Genomic DNA, 19,587 nt, shown 5'->3' with positions numbered 1-19,587 from the left:
TGGCCATCCGTGGACTGTATTCGGTTATAGGATATCCATTGACTGTATTCTCTTGTTGACCATCCATTGTCTGTATTATATTATGGAAGATCTATTGACTGTATTATCTTGTTGGCCATCCATGGACTGTATTATGTTATGGAAGATCCATTGACTGTATTATCTTGTGGTCCAGCCATGGTCTGTATGGTCCATCCATGGACTGTATTATGTTATGGAAGATCCATTGACTGTATTATCTTGTTGGCCATCCATGGACAGTATTATGTTATGAAAGATCCATTGACTGTATTATCTTGTGGTCCATCTATGGTCTGTACTGTCTTATGGTCCATCCATGAACTGTATTAGGTTATGGAAGATCCATTGACTGTATTATCTTGTTGGCCATCCATTGTCTGTATTATTATTATCATTATTATACAGGATTTATATAGCGCCAACAGTTTACTCAGCGCTTTACAATAAAAAGGATGTGGGATGTGTAGTTCTACAACAGCCGGAGGGCCGTAGTTTGAGAATCCCTGCCATAGACACTCTATTAAACCTTGTGGACGGCCTTCCCAGAAGAGTTGAAGCTGTTATAGCGGCAAAGGGCGGGGCCGACTCAATATTGAACCCTACGGACTAAGACTGGGATGCCATTAAAGTTCATCCGCGTGTAACGGCAGGTGTCCCAATACTTTTGGTAATATAGTGTAATTTTTTTGGGTGAGGCATTAGGTGCAAAAGGACATTTTCACATCATAAGTTATCGGATGTGTTGTATGGAAGGTATGCACTGGCCCTTTAAAGGTCTGTGAATTATTTTTTTCACAGAAACCGAAAGAGAAACCCGGCGTTCAGTCACCTAAAGAGCTAAAACATTACGAGAAACCACATAATTGCTTCCAGTCTGCTACTCTGTCAGCACCTAGAATGAGCTCCTATCAGCCACTGAACATCATGGCTGTCTGAGGCCATCAGATGTTGCACACAGACCTTCTTTTCCGAGGTGGGCCTGCTGACTACGGTACTGACCACGGTACTGACCACCGTACTGACCACAGTACTGACCACCGTACTGACTACGGTACTGACCACCGTACTGAGCACCGTACTGACCACTGTACTGACCACCGTACTGACCACGGTACTGACCACCGTACTGAGCACCGTACTGACCACGGTACTGACCACCGTACTGACCACGGTACTGACCACCGTACTGACCACGGTACTGACCACGGTACTGACCACCGTACTGACCACGGTACTGACCACCCACATTCCTGAATGGATGGTTTTCCAACACTGTGGATTGTATATAAGAAGACAACATCCTGCACAGGTAAGATAGAAAATTTTTATGTAAATTTTTATGAAATTTGGGTAAAATTTTTACTTTCTTGGTGGAACACAAATAGGGTGAGCAAAAAAAAAAAAAAAAATGACACGTACGCTGGAAGGGAAATAGAAATTTGTGGGCCAGATTCACAGAAGAAGTACGCCGGCGTATCTACTGATACTCCGGCGTACTTTCAAATTTGCCGCGTCGTATCTTTAGTTTGAATCCTCAAACCAAGATACAACGGCTTCTGGCTTCGATCCGACAGGTGTACGGCTTCGTACGCCTTCGGATCGTAGGTGCAATACTTCGGCGCCCGCTGGGTGGAGTTTGCGTCGTTTTCCGCGTCGGGTATGCTAATTGGCTTTTTCCGTCGTTCCACGAACGTTCGCGCGGCCGTCGCATTCTCTTACGTCGTCGATAGTCGGCTTTTCCCGCCGTATAGTTAAAGCTGCTATTTCGTGGCGTATAGATAGACTTGCCATGTTAAAGTATGGCCGTCGTTCCCGCGTCGAATTTTGTATTTTTTTTTTTGCGTAAGTCGTCCGTGCATAGGAAAGGACGTAACTCACTCAAATTTTCGCGCAAAGCACGGCGGGAAATTTCGAAACGGAGCATGCGCATTTCAATCGGCACGGGGACGCGCTTCATTTAAATGAATCACGCCCCCTACCCGCCGAATTTGAAATAGGCGCCGAGAAATACACTACGCCGCCGTAACTTACGGCGCGAAATCTTCCTGGATTCGAAATTCCGCCAGGTAAAATACAGCGGCAGATAAGCTGCGCCAGGGCAATTCTTAGTGAATCTGGCCCTAAGTTCCTAATTTAAGGATACTGCTTTATAATATTAATATTTGCAACTTCTGCCAAAAAAATCAACCCGTTTTGAATTGTAGAAAGCTAAGTTGTGTAGCTCGGCTTTCATCGGAGTTTGGGTACAACGCAACATGGAGGCTCCGCTCACCTCTTATCTATTTCCATCGGTAGGACTGCAAACGCGAGCTCACAATGCAAATACATTAACCTGTAGAGATGATAGAACTTCTAAAAAATTCCATCAGATGGGGTTTGGCTGAACGTTAACCTTAAAAAATGTGTTACCCTCCAAAATCTGGAATTTCGGAACTGGAAATTGACATCAATGGGAATCTAAGCCAGGATCCAAAAAAAAAGTTTATTTATTTTTTCACAGCAGCCTATGAATTAAAATTGTAGGTTGAACATTTAGTTTGGAGGGTAACCACTTCAGCCCCGGAAGAATTTACCCCCCTTCCTGACCAGAGCACTTGTTTTGTGATTCGGCACTGCGTCATTTTTAACTGACAATTGCGCGGTCGTGCAACGTGGCTCCCAAACAAAATTGGCGTAATTTTTTTCCCACAAATAGAGATTTCTTTTGGTGGTATTTGATTACCTCTGCGGTTTTTAATATTTGCGCTATAAACAAAAAAAGACAGACAATTTTATATATATATATATATATATTTATAGATTTACTTTCTGCTATAATACTTACCAAAAAAAAAAAAGTGTATATTGCTCTATGAGGAGCTGGAATGGATGAATGTTCTTCTGATTTTCTCTATAAATGAAGGGATTGTGTATTTTCGGGAGGCCGTGGTTTTTAACAATTCCTTGCTTGAAGATGCTGCCGGTGAGGAAACACTTTGTGATTATTCAAAAGCAGCACAAAGTGTGTTTCTGGAATAAGAACTCGGGAGGGAAGAGCAACAATTTTGAAAAAAAGCAATGGGCCAGATTCACAAAGCAGATACGACGGCATATCTCCTGATACGCCGTCGTATCTGTTTTTCTATCTATGCGACTGATTCATAGAATCAGTTACGCATAGATATCCATAAGATCCGACAGGTGTAATTGTTTTACACTGTCGGATCTTAAGATGCAGTACCGCGGCCGCCGCTGGGGGGAGTTTGCGTCGTAAACCAGCGTCGGGTATGCAAATTAGGAGTTACGGCGATCCACGACGGTTTTTCGCGTTCGTTACGTCGCCGCTAGTCTAGTTTCCCATCGCAAAGTTACACTTTTTTTTTGGTGCCTTAACTTTAGTCAGCAAGTGTATTGCTGTCTAAAGTATGGCCGTCGTTCCCGCGTCGAAATTTAAAAATCAACGTCGTTTGCGTAAGCCGTCTGGGAATACGGAATTACGCTACGCGCGTCACCGTTCGAAAAAATTACGTCACCGCGCGCAAAGCACGGCGGGAGTTAGAAAAACGGAGCATGCGCGGTAGGTCCGGCGCGGGAGCGCGCCTAATTTAAATGGCACACGCCCATTTAAATTGGCCCGCCTTACGCCGGAAGCCGCCGGCGTAGGTTTTCATCGCAAGTGCTTGGTGAATCAGGCACTTGCGATGAAAAATTGCGGCGGTGTAACGTATCTAGGATACGTTACGCCGCCGTGATTCTACGTGAATCTGGCCCAATATTTTTTACTTTTTGCTATAATAAATATCCCCAAAAAATATCAAAAAATAATAATTTCTTCTCAGTTTAGGCTGTTAAGCCGATACGTATTCTTCTACATATTTTTTGTAAAAAAAAAAAAAATAGAATGGCATAGAAGGCACGGAGGGTTAGGGTCGAAATTTCGAAATAATTTTCTTTTCGAAAATCGAATCTAATGCCGCGTACACACCATCACTTTATGTGATGAAAAAAAAACGACATTTGCTGTGAAGTAAAAAACAACGTTTTTGAAACTTTAATTTTCAAAAACGAAGTTGCCTACACACCATCGTTTTTCTCACAATGTTCTAGCAAAGCGAGGTTACGTTCCACCACGTTTTTCCATTGAAGCTCGCTTCATAAGTAGCTTCTGGGCATGCGCGGGTGTAAAAACATTGTTTTAAATGACGTTTTTTGCTACACACGGTCAATTTCTGTGACACAAAAAACGACGTTTTGAAAAACGACACATAAAATTGAAGCATGCTTCAATTTTTTTGGTCGTTTTTCACAAGACATAAAACAACGTTTTCCCCCACACACGGTCATTTAAATTGACGTTTTTAAAAACGTTGTTTTTTTTATCACATAAAGTGATGGTGTGTACGCGGCATAAGAATTTTTGTTCTGATTTTGCTCCTTTAGTGGGCTGTATCCATGGCCGCTGATAGGGGGGGGACCACCAGTCCTCCCGTCGGGGGCCCGGTCACAAAGGGGGGCCCGAACATCAGGGGGAATTGGTTCGGAGGGGCAATTACAGAAGGATGCCCTTTGCAGTTCTCTGCAGCAGCTGAAAGCCAGTTTCTCCCCTTCCTGCTGGCTTTCAGCTGCTGTGGGTAGAGACACAGACACAGGGCATCGTTCCTATAATTGATTCCTTGACAGCAATCCCCCTCCCTGTTCTGCCTGCTTCTGATCCTTCCATGTGCCACCCTGTCACTGTGATCCCCCCGTCTCCGCAGCATAAAAAAATAACAAATTATAAAAAAAAAAATATTGTAATAAATAATTTTAAAAAATTATAAAATAAAATAATTGCAACATTTTCAACATTTAATTATTTTTTTATAAAATGTAAAAAAAACTATTGAAACATGGCTAATTCACAAAGGTTCTCTGTTATGTTCGTGTCCACTAATAATAATTTTAGTGAAAATATTGTCTTGATATATTTGGGGTTGGGCCTGTCAGGTAGGCTGTACGGGCCCCCCGGGATTTTTAACAGCAGCCCTGGCTGCAGCAATAGCCGATTTTCATGCCGCCGTTGAATTTGAGTAAATTGGGCATGTTGGAAATGTTTTTGAAAAACAAATGATTTTCTAATCAATGATGATGGGAGAATCGTGCGAAAATTTTTATTGAAAAAGAAATGCAAAAAAAAAAGAAGAAAATTCCAAAAAAAGAAAAGAAAAGAAGGCTTGGTTGGCTGAATTTTCTAAATCAATGCTGGCGCCATCGGATCACAAAACGCCTGAAATTTCAGATTTTCAAAAGAAAAATTATTTTTCGAAATTCGGCCGTGTATGATTGGCCAGCCTAAGAGGAAAAATGAAAAGCTAGAAAGAGAAAAGGGGGGAAGGGAGGACGACCGTCCGTGGAAATGTCTCAAATCAGTAAGACCTCTTGGTGTTACAATTTTTAATTTTTTTTTACCAATTTTAACAACGTTATTAGTCGCGAAATATCATTAGAGGTCAAGTTATGTTCTTTACTTTCATCCTTAGAAATATCTTTCATGGTAGGAATATATAACTCGGAATTACCAGCGGCTATGTGAACTGAAGAAACCGATCTTTGGAAGTTTTTACAAGATTAGGAATGTTATGTAGTAGTGGTTTGTTTTAAGCTTTTGTTTTCTTGCGGTTTTACGCATGGAGAACTGTTTTTAACCACTTAAGGACCGGGCCTCTTTTTCAGATATGTTGGGCCAGATCCACAAAAACGGGCGTATATTTAGGCGGGCGTAGCACATCTCATATGCGCTACGCCACGGTAAATCTGAGTGGCTCGTAGGGTATCCACAAAGAACTTGCTCCCATATATGCGCCGGCGTAACGTAAATCTGCCGGCGTAAGGCCGCCTAATTCAAAGTAGGCTTGGAGTGGGCGTGTTGTATGCTAATCAGTTATGACCCCACCTAATTGACGCTTTTTACGAACAGCGCATGCGCCGTCCGTGGACGCATCCCAGTGTGCATGCGCGAAATCACGTCGCAAATAGTTAATGCTTTCGACGTGAACGTAACTTACGCAAAGCCCTATTCGCGAACGATTTACGCAAACGACGTAAACGATGGAAAATTTGACGCTGTCCCGACCTCCATACTTAACATTGCGTACGCCTCATAGAGCCAGGGGTAACTTTACGCCGGAAAAAGCCTTACGTAAACGACGTAAAAAAATGCGCCGGGCGGACATACGTTTGAGGATCTGCGTATCTAGCTAATTTGCATACTCGACGCGGAAATCAACGGAAGCGCCGCCTAGCAGCCAGCGTAAATATGCACCTAAGATCCGACGGCGTACTAAGACGTACGTCGGTCGGATCTAAACCACATTCAGTCGTATCTTGTTTTGTGGATACAAAACAAAGATACGACGGTGCATCGATGGAATTTACGTGGCGTATAAATAGATACGCCGATGTAACTCTTTGTGGATCTGGCCCGTTGTTTACAAGTTAAAAAAAAAAATTTTTGCTAGAAAATTACGTAGAGCCCCCCAAACATTATAATTTTTTTGTAACACCCTAGAGAATAAAATGGTGGTCGTTGCAATACTTTATGTCACACCGTATTTGCGCAGCGGTCTTACATGCGCACTTTTTTGGGAAAAAATACACTTTTTTTATTAAAAAAATTAGACAACAGTAAAGTAGCCACATTTTTTTTAATATTGTGAAAGAAAATGTTATGCCGAGTAAAATGATACCCTACATGTCACGCTTCAAAATTGCGTTCGCTCGTGGAATGGCGACAAACTTTTACCCTTAAAAATCTCCATAGGTGACGTTTAAAAAATTCTACAGGTTGCATTTTTTGAGTTACAGAGGAGGTCTAGGGCTAGAATTATTGCACTCGCTCTAACGATCGCGGCGATACCTCACATGTGTTGTTTGAACACCGTTTACATATGCGGGCGCTACTCGCATATGCATTCGCTTCTGCGAGTTTGTCGGGACGTGGCGCTTTAAAAAAAAAATGATTTCTTATTTATTTTACTTTATTTTATTTATTTTTACACTTGATTTAAAGCCCCGTACACACGGTCAGACTTTTGTCCGACCAAAATCACATCGGAATTCCGACGGAGAAAAAAAAAGAGAACATGTTCTCTATCTAAACTCTGACGGAATTAATCAGAATTTCAGATGGAAATAATCTGATTGGGAATAAACACATTTGGAATATCTGATGGACTTTTTCCATTGTAAATTCTGATCGTGTGCACGGGGCATAACTAACGATCGCGGCGATACCTCACATGTGTGGTTTGAACACCGTTTTCATATGCGGGCGCTGCTCACGTGTGCGTTCACTTCTGCGCGCGAGTTTGTGGGGACAGGGCACAAAAATTTTATTTATTTTACCTATTATTATTTTTATTTTTTACACTGTTCTTTTAAAAAAAATATTTTGGGTCACTTTTATTCCTATTACAAGAAATGTAAACATCCCTTGTAATAGAAAGAAGCATGAGATCTGGGGGTCAAAAAGACGTCACATCTCATATTTACACTAAAATGCAATAAAACACACATCGGTTGGACTTGTGTCTTTTTTCAACCTCGTCTACTATGTAACTATATGTAACTATGTGTAACTATTAGGGATGAGCGGAACACCCCCCTGTTCGGTTCGCACCAGAACTTGCGAACACACCAAATGTTCGTGTGAACTTTAGAACCCCATTAAAGTCTATGGGACTCGAACATTTGAAATCTAAAGTGTTAATTTTAAAGGCTAATATGCAATTTATTGTCCTAAAAAGTGTTTGGGGACCCGGGTCCTGTCCCAGGAAACATGTATCAATGCAAAAAAAAGTTTTAAAAACGGCCGTTTTTTCGGGAGCAGTGAATTTAATAATGCTAAAAGTGAAACAATAAAAGTGAAATATTACTTTAAATTTCGTACCTGGGGGGGTGTAAAGTTATCATGTGAAAAAGCGCATGTTTCCCGTACTTAGAACTGTCCCTGCACAAAGTGTCATTTCTGAAAGAAAAAAAGGCATTTAAAACCGGACTTGCGGCTCTAATGAATTGTCGGCTCTGGCAATTCAGAGCGAATTTATTCATAAAAAAAAAAAAAATGAAGTGGGGGTCCCCCCAAATTCTATTACCAGGCCCTTTAGGTCTGGTGTGGATTTTAAGGGGAACTCCACCCCAATCTTTTTTTTTAAATGGCGTGGAGTTCCCCCAAAAATCCACACCAGACCCTTATCTGTCTTATGACAGAAAATAAAAAAGGTTTCTTACCAAAGACATGTAGCAGAATACATTTTGGCCTAAATTTATGAAGAAATATGTTTATTTATTTATTGAATGTCTTATAGCAGATTTTTTCCCCCCAAAGACAGGTAGCCTGGCCTAAATTTATGAAGAAATATGTTTTTATTTATTTTATTTATTTATTTATTGAATGTCTTATAACAGAAAATAAAAAAGGTTTCTTACCAAAGACGGGTAGCAGAATACATTTTGGCCTAAATTTATGAAGAAATATATATATTTTTGTATTATTTATTTATTGAATGTCTTATGACAGAAAATAAAAAAGGTTTCTTACCAAAGACAGGTAACAACATACATTTTGTCTTATAGCAGAAAATTATTATTATTATTATTTTTTTTACCAAAGACATTTTGACCACATTACATAAAAATCCACACTTATGTGAGAATTTTGGGGTGTGTATCTGTGGAGGGTAAGATGTGTAAATGATGCGTTGGAAAAGATATGTAAAAAAAATAAAAAAAATTTTATGGAAATTGATAAAATAAAATAAATGAAAAGAATATAACAATAAGTAAAAATGCATAAAAATTAGCTACCATAATGAAAAAAACAAAAATGAATTAATAAAATAAATGAAAAGAAAAAAATTACAATACAGTAGAAATGCATCAAAATTAGCTACCATAATGAAAAAAATAAATAAAATAATATTAATAAAATAAAGTAAACAAAAGTAAATTAAAATAAAGTAAAAATGCATCGAAATAATCTACCAAAATGAAAAAAAAAGTACAATTAATAAAATAGAAATAAATTAAAAGAACACAAAATAAAGTAAAAATGCATCCAAATTTGCTACCAAAATAAAACCCCATCTGTAAAATACTTTTTTTTTCTAATTTTTAAATAAGCTAGCAAAAAAAAAACCTTGTGGTGGACTTTTAAGGCACAATTTACTGAAGAGTATAAAAGTATTTAAATGAAATATTTGTTTGTTGGATATATTACATAAAATAATCAAACATATAACATACGGAATGTATCTATAACATTGTCACCATTTGTACATATAATATTACAGTACTCTTGTGCCCGACGCATTTCAGAGTACACGTATCTCCTTCTTCAGGGGGACATATTGTCAAGAGAAATTTATATTATTCGTTTTGGTGATCAAGTGAATTAACTGAAAGTTGTAGTTAGAGAAAAAACAGAGGTCAAAGGCAATTGTAGTGTAAGATGGCTGATCAGAACGTTGCACTGAGAGCTTGTAGAGTTCTGACACCACGTCTCGGCATCCAGCAGATGAGTGTGATGATTTTTTTAGAAAATTACAATAAAGTAAAAATGCATCAAAATTAGCTACCATAATAAAATAATAATAATAATAATAATAATAATAATAATTATATATATATATATATATATATATATATATATATATATATATATATTTTTTTTTTTTTAATAAAATAAATGTAAATTAAAATAAAGTAAAAGTTCATCAAAATTAGTTACCAAAATGAAAAAAAAAAAAAATGAAAAGAGAATTTAAATAAAGTAAAAATGCATCAAAATTAGCTACCATAATGAAAAGAAAAAAAATATATATATAAAAGATGGCTGATCAGAACGTTGCACTGAGAGCTTGTAGTGTTCTGACACCACGTCTCGGCATCCAGCAGATGAGTGTGATGAATTTTTTTAGAAAATTACAATAAAGTAAAAATGCATCAAAATTAGCTATCATAATTAAAAAATAAATAAATAAATAATAATAATAATAAATAATATAAAATAAATATAAATTAAAATAAAGTAAGAGTTCATCAAAATGAGTTACCAAAATGAAAAAAATAAAATAAAATAAATGAAAAGAGAATTTAAATAAAGTAAAAATGCATCAAAATTAGCTACCATAATGAAAAGAAAAAAAAAGAAAAAATATATATATATAAAATACAATAAATGTAAATTAAGATAATGTAAAAGTTCATCAAAAGATAGTTACCAAAATGAAAAAAAGAATAGAAAATAAATTAAAAGAGAATTTAAATAAAGTAAAAATGCATCAAAATAAGCTACCAAAACGAAAAAAAAAAAGTACAATTAATAAAATGAAATAAATTAAAAGAGCATTAAAATAAAGTACAAATTTTATTTTATTTTTTTCATTTTGGTAACTCATTTTGATGAACTTTTACTTTTCTACCAAATTAAAACCCCATCTGTCCCGAAAAAAACAAACCAAAAAAATACAATGTTAGGCCTCGTATACACGATAGGTTAAACAGAGGACAACAGTCTGATGGACCGGTTTCATCGATCAAAACCGATCGTGTGTGGGCCCCATAGGTAATTTAACCCTTGGTTAAAAAAAAGCCAACTTGCTTTAAATTTAACCGATGGATTCCTAACCTAATCTAAAAATCCACGCATGCTCAGAATCAAGTCGACGCATGCTCAGAAGCATTGAACTTCATTTTTTTCAGCACGTCGTTGTGTTTTACGTCACCGCGTTCTGACACGATCGGTTTTTTAACTGATGGTGTGTAGGTGCAACTGATGAAAGTCAGCTTCATCGGATAACTGATGGAAAAATCCATCAGACCGTTTTCATCAGACTAACCTATCGTGTGTACAGGGCATTAGGGAGCGCTACAAAGGTAAAAAGGTATAAAGTATAGAATTTAGACATTTCAAAAATAATAAATAAAACATTTTTTATTTTGTTCAGAATTGCCCTTTAACCACTTAAGGACCGCCTCCGGCAGATATACGTCGGCAGAATGGCACAGCTGGGCACAAGCACGTACCTGTACGTCCTCTTTAAGTGCCCAGCCGTGGGTCGCGGGCCCGCGCCCGCAACCCGGTCCGAAGCTCCTTGACCGCGGCCGCGGGACCCACAGACCCGATTGCCGCGGGAGTCCCGCGATCGCTCCCCGGAGCTGAAGAACGAGGAGAGCTGTGTGTAAACACACCTTCCCCGTTCTTCACTGTGGCGCTCATTGATCACCTGTTCCCTGATATAGTCGAGCACGTCCAGCCCCGCCCCCCCCCCTACAGTTAGAAACACAGATGAGGTCACACATAACCCCTTCAGCGCCCCCTAGTGGTTAACTCCCAAACTGCAATTGTCATTTTCACAGTAAACAATGCATTTTTTGCTGTGAAAATGACAATTGTCCCAAAAATGTGTCAAAATTGTCCGATGTGTCTGCCATAATGTCGCGGTCACGAAAAAAACCGCTGATCGCCGCCATTAGTAGTAAAAAAAAAAATTTTTTTATAAAAATGCAATAAAACTATCCCCTATTTTGTAAACACTATGGGCTAGATTCAGGTAGGGCGGCGCATTGTTACGGCGGCGTAGCGTATCGTATTTATGCTACGCCGCCGTAAATCAGAGAGGCAAGTGCTGTATTCACAAAGCACTTGCCTCCTAAGTTACGGCGGCGAAGCATAAATGGGGCCGGCGTAAGCGCGCCTAATTCAAATGAGTATGAGGGGGGCGTGTTTTATGTAAATGGGTGGTGACCCGACGTGATTGACGTTTTTTACGAACGGCGCATGCACCGTCCGTGTACATATCCCAGTGTGCATTGCTCCAAAGTACGCCGCAAGGACGTATTGGTTTCGACGTGAATGTAAATTACGTCCAGCCCTATTCGCGAACGACTTACACAAACGACGTAAAAAATTTGACGCGGGAACGACGTCCATACTTAACATTGCATGTGCCTCATAGAAGCAGGAGCAATGTTACGCCGGGAAAGCCTTACGCAAACGACGTAAAAAAATTCCACCGGGCGCACGTACGTTTGTAAATCGGCGTATCTAGGTCATTTGCATATTCTACGCCGAAAACGACGGAAGCGCCACCTAGCGGCCAGCGTAAATATGCACCCTAAGATACGACGGCGTAAGAGACTTACGCCAGTCAGATCTTAGGCTAATGTCGGCGTATCTTGCTTTCTGAATACAGAAAGAAGATACGCCGGTGCAGCTTTGAATTTACGCGGTGTATCTATAGATACACCGGCGTAATTCAATGCTGAATCTAGCCCTATAAATTTTGCGCAAACCAATCGATAAACACTTATTGCAATATTTTTTTTACCAAAAATAGGTAGAAGAATACATATCGGCTAAAAATGAGAAAAAAATATTGGGCCAGATTCACAGCAGTAATACGCCGGCGTATCTACTGATACGCCGGCGTATTTTCAAATTTGCCGCGTCGTATCTTGATTTGGAATCCTCAAACCAAGATACGACGGCTTTTGGCATAGATCCGACAGGCGTACGGCTTCGTACGCCTTCGGATCGTAGGTGTAATTTTCTGGCGGCCGCTGGGTGGAGTTCGCGTCGTTTTCCAGCATCGGGTATGCAAATGAGCTGTTTACGGCGATCCACGAAGGTACCTGCGTTCGTCACAATCTCTTAAGTCGTTTTTTCGCGTCGTAAAGTTAAGAGTGCTATTTAGATGGTGTAAAATTACACCATCCATGTTAAAGTATGGCCATCGTTCCCGCGTCAAATTTAAAATATTTTTTTTTTTTTGCGTAAGACGTCCAGGAATACGAAAGTACATTACGCACGTCGCCGTTCAAAAAACACGCTGGGCGCCGTAATTTTGCGCAAAGCACGGCGGGAAATTTTCACACGGAGCATGCGCAGAACGTTCGGCGCGGGAGCGCGCCTAATTTAAATGACACACGCCCCATTTGAATTAGGCGGGCTTGCGCAGGACAGATTTACGTTAAGCCGCCGCAAGTTTACAGGCAAATGCTTTGTGAATCAGGCACTTACGCCGAAAACTTGCGGCCTAGTAACGTAAAGGGTATACGTTACGCCGCCATAATTATTCCTGAATCTGGCCCATTATTTTTTTACATATTTTTGGGGATATTTATTATAGCAAAAAATATTGATTTTTTTTTCAAAATTGTCGCTCTATTTTTGTTTATAGCGCAAAAAATAAAAACCGCAGAGGTGATCAAATACCACCAAAAGAAAGCTCCATTTGTGGGAAAAAAAGGACGCCAATTTTGTTTGGGAGCCACGTCGCAACGACCGCACAATCGTCAGTTAAAGCGACGCAGTGCCAAATCTCAAAAACTGGCCAGGTCCTTAACCTGCATTTTGGTCCGGGTCTTAAGTGGTTAAGAGACGAGACTGTATCGTGTAGAGAAGCGCAGGAGGAAACCGCAGGGCTCTGTATAGTGTAGAGAAGCGGAGGAGGAAACCGCAGGGCTCTGGGGGAATCAATACTTCAAAGCGTACAGGTGAGTCATCATAGAACTTGTATTTCCACAAAAGAAAACAAATCAGCGGCTTATAGAAAAATAGAAAACAAAAGTCAGCCGTAAAACCCGTCCGTCTCGTGTGATGTCCATCGTATCTTTGCTGCAGAGGTCCCTCTGGGATAGAACCCGATGGACAATAGCCGAGCCGGTTCTGAATTTATACATAAAATAGAAGCCAGTTGTATTCATAGATCTGTCAATTTTCTATGTGGAATAATATTTTTTTTTAATTATAAAGCCCGAAAAAAGTCACTGCTCAAGTCTTGTGGTTCTTCCACTGGCCGCAGTCGCACGCTCAAAACATGTTCCATTCCTCGGGTTGCTTTGGGGTAAAACAAGGAAGCAGAAACCCCCGTAGTACCGTGTTTCCCCCAAAATAAGCCCTACCCCGAAAATAAGACCTATCTTGTTTATCAGGGAGGGCTGCAATATAAGCCCTACCCTGAAAATAAGCCCTAGTAAAGTTAATGAAAAAGGCTGTAATCCGTTTTGAAAAGAGATCCCAGGTCCAGTGTGTACCCCACTGCAACAGCACCATGTAAAATACCCCATTTATAGCAGCCAGATATAACCAAAGATCGTCTCCTCTCTTTCTCCACCCGGCCGAAGGCCCCTCCCTCTTTAGTGCTTGGAGCGGGCTGACATCAGCTGGGATGGCGGCTCTTCCTCTCTTCTCTGCTCCTCCCGGCTGATGTCTGTGGCCCCTCCCTCTGCAGTTCTCGGAGCGGGCTGACGTCTGCGGGATCGCTGCTCTTCCTTTCTTCTCTTCCTCTCCCAGCTGACGTCTTCGGTCCCCTCCCTCTGCAGTCCTCGGAGCGGGCTGACGTCAGCGGGATCGCGGCTCTTCCTTTCTTCACTTGCTCTCCCGGCTGATGTCTGCGGCCCCTCCCTATGCAGTTCTCGGAGCGGGCTGACGTCAGCGGGATCGCGGCTCTTCCTTTTTTCACTTCCTCTCCCGGCTGACGTCTGCGGCCCCTCCCTCTGCAGTACTCGGAGCGGGCTGACGTCAGCGGGATCGCGGCTCTTCCTTGCTTCTCTTCCTCTCCTGGCTGATGTCTGCGGCCCCTCCCTCTGCAGTCCTCGGAGCAGGCTGACGTCAGCGGGATCGCAGCTCTTCCTTCCCTCTCTTCTCTGCTCCTCCCGGCTGACGTCTGTGGCCCCTCCCTCTGCAGTTCTCGGAGCGGGCTGACGTCAGCGGGATCGCGGCTCTTCCTTTCTTCTCTTCTTCTCCCGGCTGATGTCTGTGGCCCCTCCCTCTGCAGTCCTCGGAGCGGGCTGACATCAGCGGGATCGCGGCTCTTTCTTTCTTCTCTTCCTCTCCCAGCTGACGTCTGTGGCCCCTCCCTCTGCAGTTCTCAGAGCGGGCTGACGTCAGCGGGATCGCGGCTCTTCCTTTTTTCACTTCCTCTCCCGGCTGACGTCTGCGGCCCCTCCCTCTGCAGTTCTCGGAGCGGGCTGACGTCAGCGGGATCGCGGCTCTTCCTTTCTTCTCTTCCTCTCCCGGCTGACGTCTGCGGCCCCTCCCTCTGCAGTCCTCGGAGCAGGCTGACGTCAGCGGGATAGCGGCTCTTCCTTTCTTCTCTTCCTCTCCCGGCTGATGTCTGCGGCCCCTCCCTCTGCAGTCCTCGGAGCGGGCTGACGTCAGCGGGACCGCGGCTCCTCCTTTCTTCTCTTCCTCTCCCGGCTGACGTCTGCGGCCCCTCCCTCTGCAGTTCTCGGAGCGGGCTGACGTCAGCAGGATCGCGGCTCTTCCTTTCTTCTCTTCCTCTCCCAGCTGACGTCTGCGGCCCCTCCCTCTGCAGTCCTCAGAGCGGGCTGACGTCAGCGGGATTGCGGCTCTTCCTTTCTTCTCTTTCTCTCCCGGCTGACTTCTGCGGCCCCTCCCTCTGCAGTTCTCGGAGCGGGCTGACGTCAGTGGGATCGCAGCTCTTCCTTTCTTCTCTTCCTCTCCCGGCTGATGTCTGTGGCCCCTCCCTCTGCAGTTCTCGGAGCGGCCTGACGTCAGCGAGATCGCGGCTCTTCCTTTCTTCTCCCAGCTGATGTCTGCGGCCCCTCCCTCTGCAGTTCTTGGAGCGGGCTGACGTCAGCGGGATCGCGGCTCTTCCTTTCTTCTCTTCTTCTCCCAGCTGATGTCTGCGGCCCCTCCCTCTGCAGTCCTCGGAGCGGGCTGACGTCAGCGGGATTGCGGCTCTTCCTTTCTTCTCTTTCTCTCCCGGCTGACTTCTGCGGCCCCTCCCTCTGCAGTTCTCGGAGCGGGCTGACGTCAGTGGGATCGCAGCTCTTCCTTTCTTCTCTTCCTCTCCCGGCTGATGTCTGTGGCCCCTCCCTCTGCAGTTCTCGGAGCGGCCTGACGTCAGCGAGATCGCGGCTCTTCCTTTCTTCTCCCAGCTGATGTCTGCGGCCCCTCCCTCTGCAGTTCTCGGAGCGGGCTGACGTCAGCGGGATCGCGGCTCTTCCTTTCTTCTCTTCTTCTCCCAGCTGATGTCTGCGGCCCCTCCCTCTGCAGTTCTCGGAGCGGTCTGACGTCAGCAGGATCGCGGCTCTTCCTTTCTTCTCTTCCTCTCCCGGCTGATGCCTGTGGCCCCTCCCTCTGCAGTTCTCAGAGCGGGCTGACGTCAGCGGGATCGCGGCTCTTCCTTTCTTCTCTTCCTCTCCCGGCTGACGTCTGCGGCCCCTCCCTCTGCAGTCCTCGGAGCGGGCTGACGTCAGCGGGATCGCGGCTCTTCCTTTCTTCTCTTCCTCTCCCGGCTGACGTCTGCGGCCCCTCCTTCTGCAGTTCTCAGAGCGGGCTGACGTCACCTGGGATCTCCGAGCGGAGAAGAGCAGAGGAAGATCACATGAGCCCCCTGTACAAAAAGGTATTTTTATAAAACTGCCACAAATGGAGACACACTGCACCTGACACCAGCACAATGTCAAAATACTGACTCCTGACCTGGCAGGGGGGAGAAGACAGGGAACTTTATAAGGCATCCCCTGAAAATAAGCCCTAGTGTAATTTTTGGACCCAAAATTAATATAAGACCCGGTCTTATTTTCGGGGAAACACGATATATTAATGTGCTATTACTTAACCAGATTGCTGCATATACAAGTTACTTAAAATTGTAGGAAAACAATACAAGACATTCAGAGTACTACAAATATGCATACAACACACACATGCACACGCTACCTATCCTTCTTAGCACTTTAGTATTGACAGTGATCTGTATGCGATAGGTATAGTAAAAAAGTTACCTAGTCTGCATTATATTTTGTGATTTCTGTAACAAACAGAGCTCCAGGTGCTATTCAAGCAATTGCAACCAGGTGTGGTGTAGATTTATAGGTAGATTCACAAAGAGTTAGGCCGGCTTATCAGTAGATAAGCCGACCTAACTCAGAATCTACGCCGGCTTTTGTTTAAGCGTATGCTCAAACAGAGATACGCTTAAACAAAGCTAAGATAGGCCGGCTTGCGCCGTCCTATCTTAGATTGCAATGTTTTGGCTGACCGCTAGGTGGCGCTTCCATTGCGGCCGGCGTAGATTATGTAAATTAGCTTTTACGCCGATTCCCGAACGTACGCGAGCCCGCCGCAGTCGATTAACGTTGTTTCCGTAAGGCCTTAGGCGGCCTAAAGTTATTCCACCTATGAGGTGAAATAACAATGTTAAAGTATGGCCGCCGTTCCCACCGCGAGGTTCGAATTTTTTACGTCGTTTGCGTAAGTCGTCCGCGAATCGGGAGTTACGTCGTTTACGTCCACGTCGAAATCAATAGGCCCGTACGGCCTACTTAGCCGCAATGCGCACTGGGAAATGTAGTCGCCCGGCGCATGCGCAGTGTCAAAAAACGTCAAAAAACGTGAGGTCAAGCCTCATTTCCATACAACACGCCCCACTTCAAGTCATTTGAATTAGGCGCCCTTACGCCCACTCGTTTGAGGCTACGCCGCCGTAGATTAGCAGGTAAGTGGTTTGAAAATCACTACTAGCCTAACTAATTTATGGCGGTGTAGCCCAAACAGGCTAGGCTAGGCCGTCCTAAAGTTACACCAATGTACGTGAATCTACCTATTAGTGTCATCCCCAGATAAAGTTCCTTCTTCGGTCTTGTAAAGTCCCCTCTGGCGCAGACCCTCCTTCCACCCAAGGGTTTTTTCTTATTTTCTTTCAAATTTTTCATCAATTTGTTCCCACAAATAGAGATTTCTTTCGGTGGTATTTGATCACCTCTGCAATTTTTTTTGCACAACAAATAAAAAAAAAGGCCGGAAATTTAGAATTTTTTTTTTCTTTATTTCTGTTAATTTATTTTTTTTTGCAAATAAAGTATGTTTTCTTCTTCAATGATGGGCACTGATATGGCGGCACCGATAGGCACCAATGAGGTGGCACTAATGAGGTGACACTGATGAGGTGGCACTGATGGGCACTGATAATGGGCACTTATAGGCAGCACTGATGGGCACTGATAGGTGGGACTGGTATGCAGCACTGATGGGCACTCATAGGTGGCACTGATGGGAGGCATTGCTGGGCATCACTGATTTCATTTGTTCCATAATGGTGCCAGTCAGTGCCCATTTGGCATATATTGGCAGATGTGGATGGCCATGGGGGATAAACCTGGCCATCCACATGTTAGGGGCTTCCCTGGTGGTCCTGGTGGCTTCCCTGGTGGTCCAGTGTGGGCATCCGAGGGGGGGCTGCGCTGATAAACAATCAGCACAGACCCCCCCTGTCAGGAGAGCTGCCAATCGGTTCTCTTCTACGCGCATCTGTCAGACACGAGTGAGGAAAAGCTGATGAACGGCTCTTCCCGTTTACATGGTGATCAGCTGTGATTGGACACGGCTGATCACGTTGGTAAAGAGCCTCCGTCTGAGACTCTTTACTGAGATTGGTGTAGCGGTGTGTCAGACTGACACACCGTACTATCGATCGCCGCAATGCGATCCCCCACGGATGTGCGGCGGCTGTTAAACTGCTGGACGTCATATGACGCCCAGTCAGGATAACTTAACCACCGCCCGGCCGTCGTTTTGCTATAGGCCGGGTGGGTGGTTAAACAAGTTCCGGGTGGACATCATATGATGTTTTCCCAAAATACGCCTAGCCAAATGCAGAACTAGTGAATAACAGTCAGAAAAGATGAGTAGGGAAAAAAATTTCAGTGCCCTCAACCTGTAAAACCCTTCCTGCTTTGGAGGTCGTCTCATTGTTGCCCGTCTAATGCACCGGTTGGTAATTTCATTAACACCAAAGCAGCTGAAACTGTTTAACAACCCCCTCTGTATACACCTCTCCTCCTCTGTATGCACCCCTCCCCCTCTGTATACACCCCTCCCCCTCTGTATACACCCCCTGACCCTCTGTATACACCTCTCCTCCTCTGTATGCACCCCTCCCCCTCTGTATACACCCCTGACCCTCTGTATACACCTCTCCTCCTCTGTATGCACCCCTCTCCCTCTGTATACACCCCTCCCCCTCTGTGTACACCCCTCCCCCTCTGTGTACACCCCTCCCCCTCTGCTACTTACCTGACCAGATGATCCATATCCCAGGAGTTTCACTGACTTGATGCTATACTCTGATTAGAAAGTGTTTTTTTTAGCAGTGTATATAACAATGAGCCATTTTTCGTGTTTTGTTGCCTCACAACCTGGAATTAACTTGGATTGTTTGAGGATTTGCATCATTTAATTTACAGAACACGCCCACAACTTTGAAGATGTTTTTTTTTTATTGTGAAGTAAACAAATAGGACAAAATAACAGAAGAAGTCAATAAGCATAAATATTCACCCCCCTAAAGTCAATACTTTGTAGAGCCCCCTTTTGCGGAGCTCCAAGTCTCTTTGTATAAGTCTCTATGATCTTCCCACATCTCACCACTGGGATTTCTGCCCATTCCTCCTCCTTGCAAAACTGCTCCGGCTCCTTCAAGTTGGATGGTTTGCGCTCGTGAACAGCAATCTTTAAGTCTGACCACAGATTTTCTATTGGATTGAGGTCTGGGCTTTGACTAGGCCATTCCAACA

At 43.4% G+C, this 19,587-nt stretch overlaps 1 protein-coding gene across 1 annotated transcript in view; it reads left to right on the top strand.

The window, feature by feature from the left end:
- Nucleotides 1-899: 899 nt before the first annotated feature.
- The window catches only part of LOC120928727, a 46,779-nt gene continuing 28,091 nt past the window's right edge, over nucleotides 900-19,587 (top strand). Inside the window, exon 1 of the mRNA XM_040339721.1 lies at nucleotides 900-1,330. The gene's annotated coding sequence lies outside the window, so the exon portion shown is untranslated. The remainder of the gene's footprint in view (nucleotides 1,331-19,587) is intronic.

The sequence above is a fragment of the Rana temporaria genome, chromosome 2, assembly GCF_905171775.1.
Source record: "Rana temporaria chromosome 2, aRanTem1.1, whole genome shotgun sequence".
NCBI classification, from domain to species: domain Eukaryota; kingdom Metazoa; phylum Chordata; class Amphibia; order Anura; family Ranidae; genus Rana; species Rana temporaria.
Note: the sequence above shows the minus strand (reverse complement) of the source record. Positions and strands in the feature narration are given on the sequence as shown.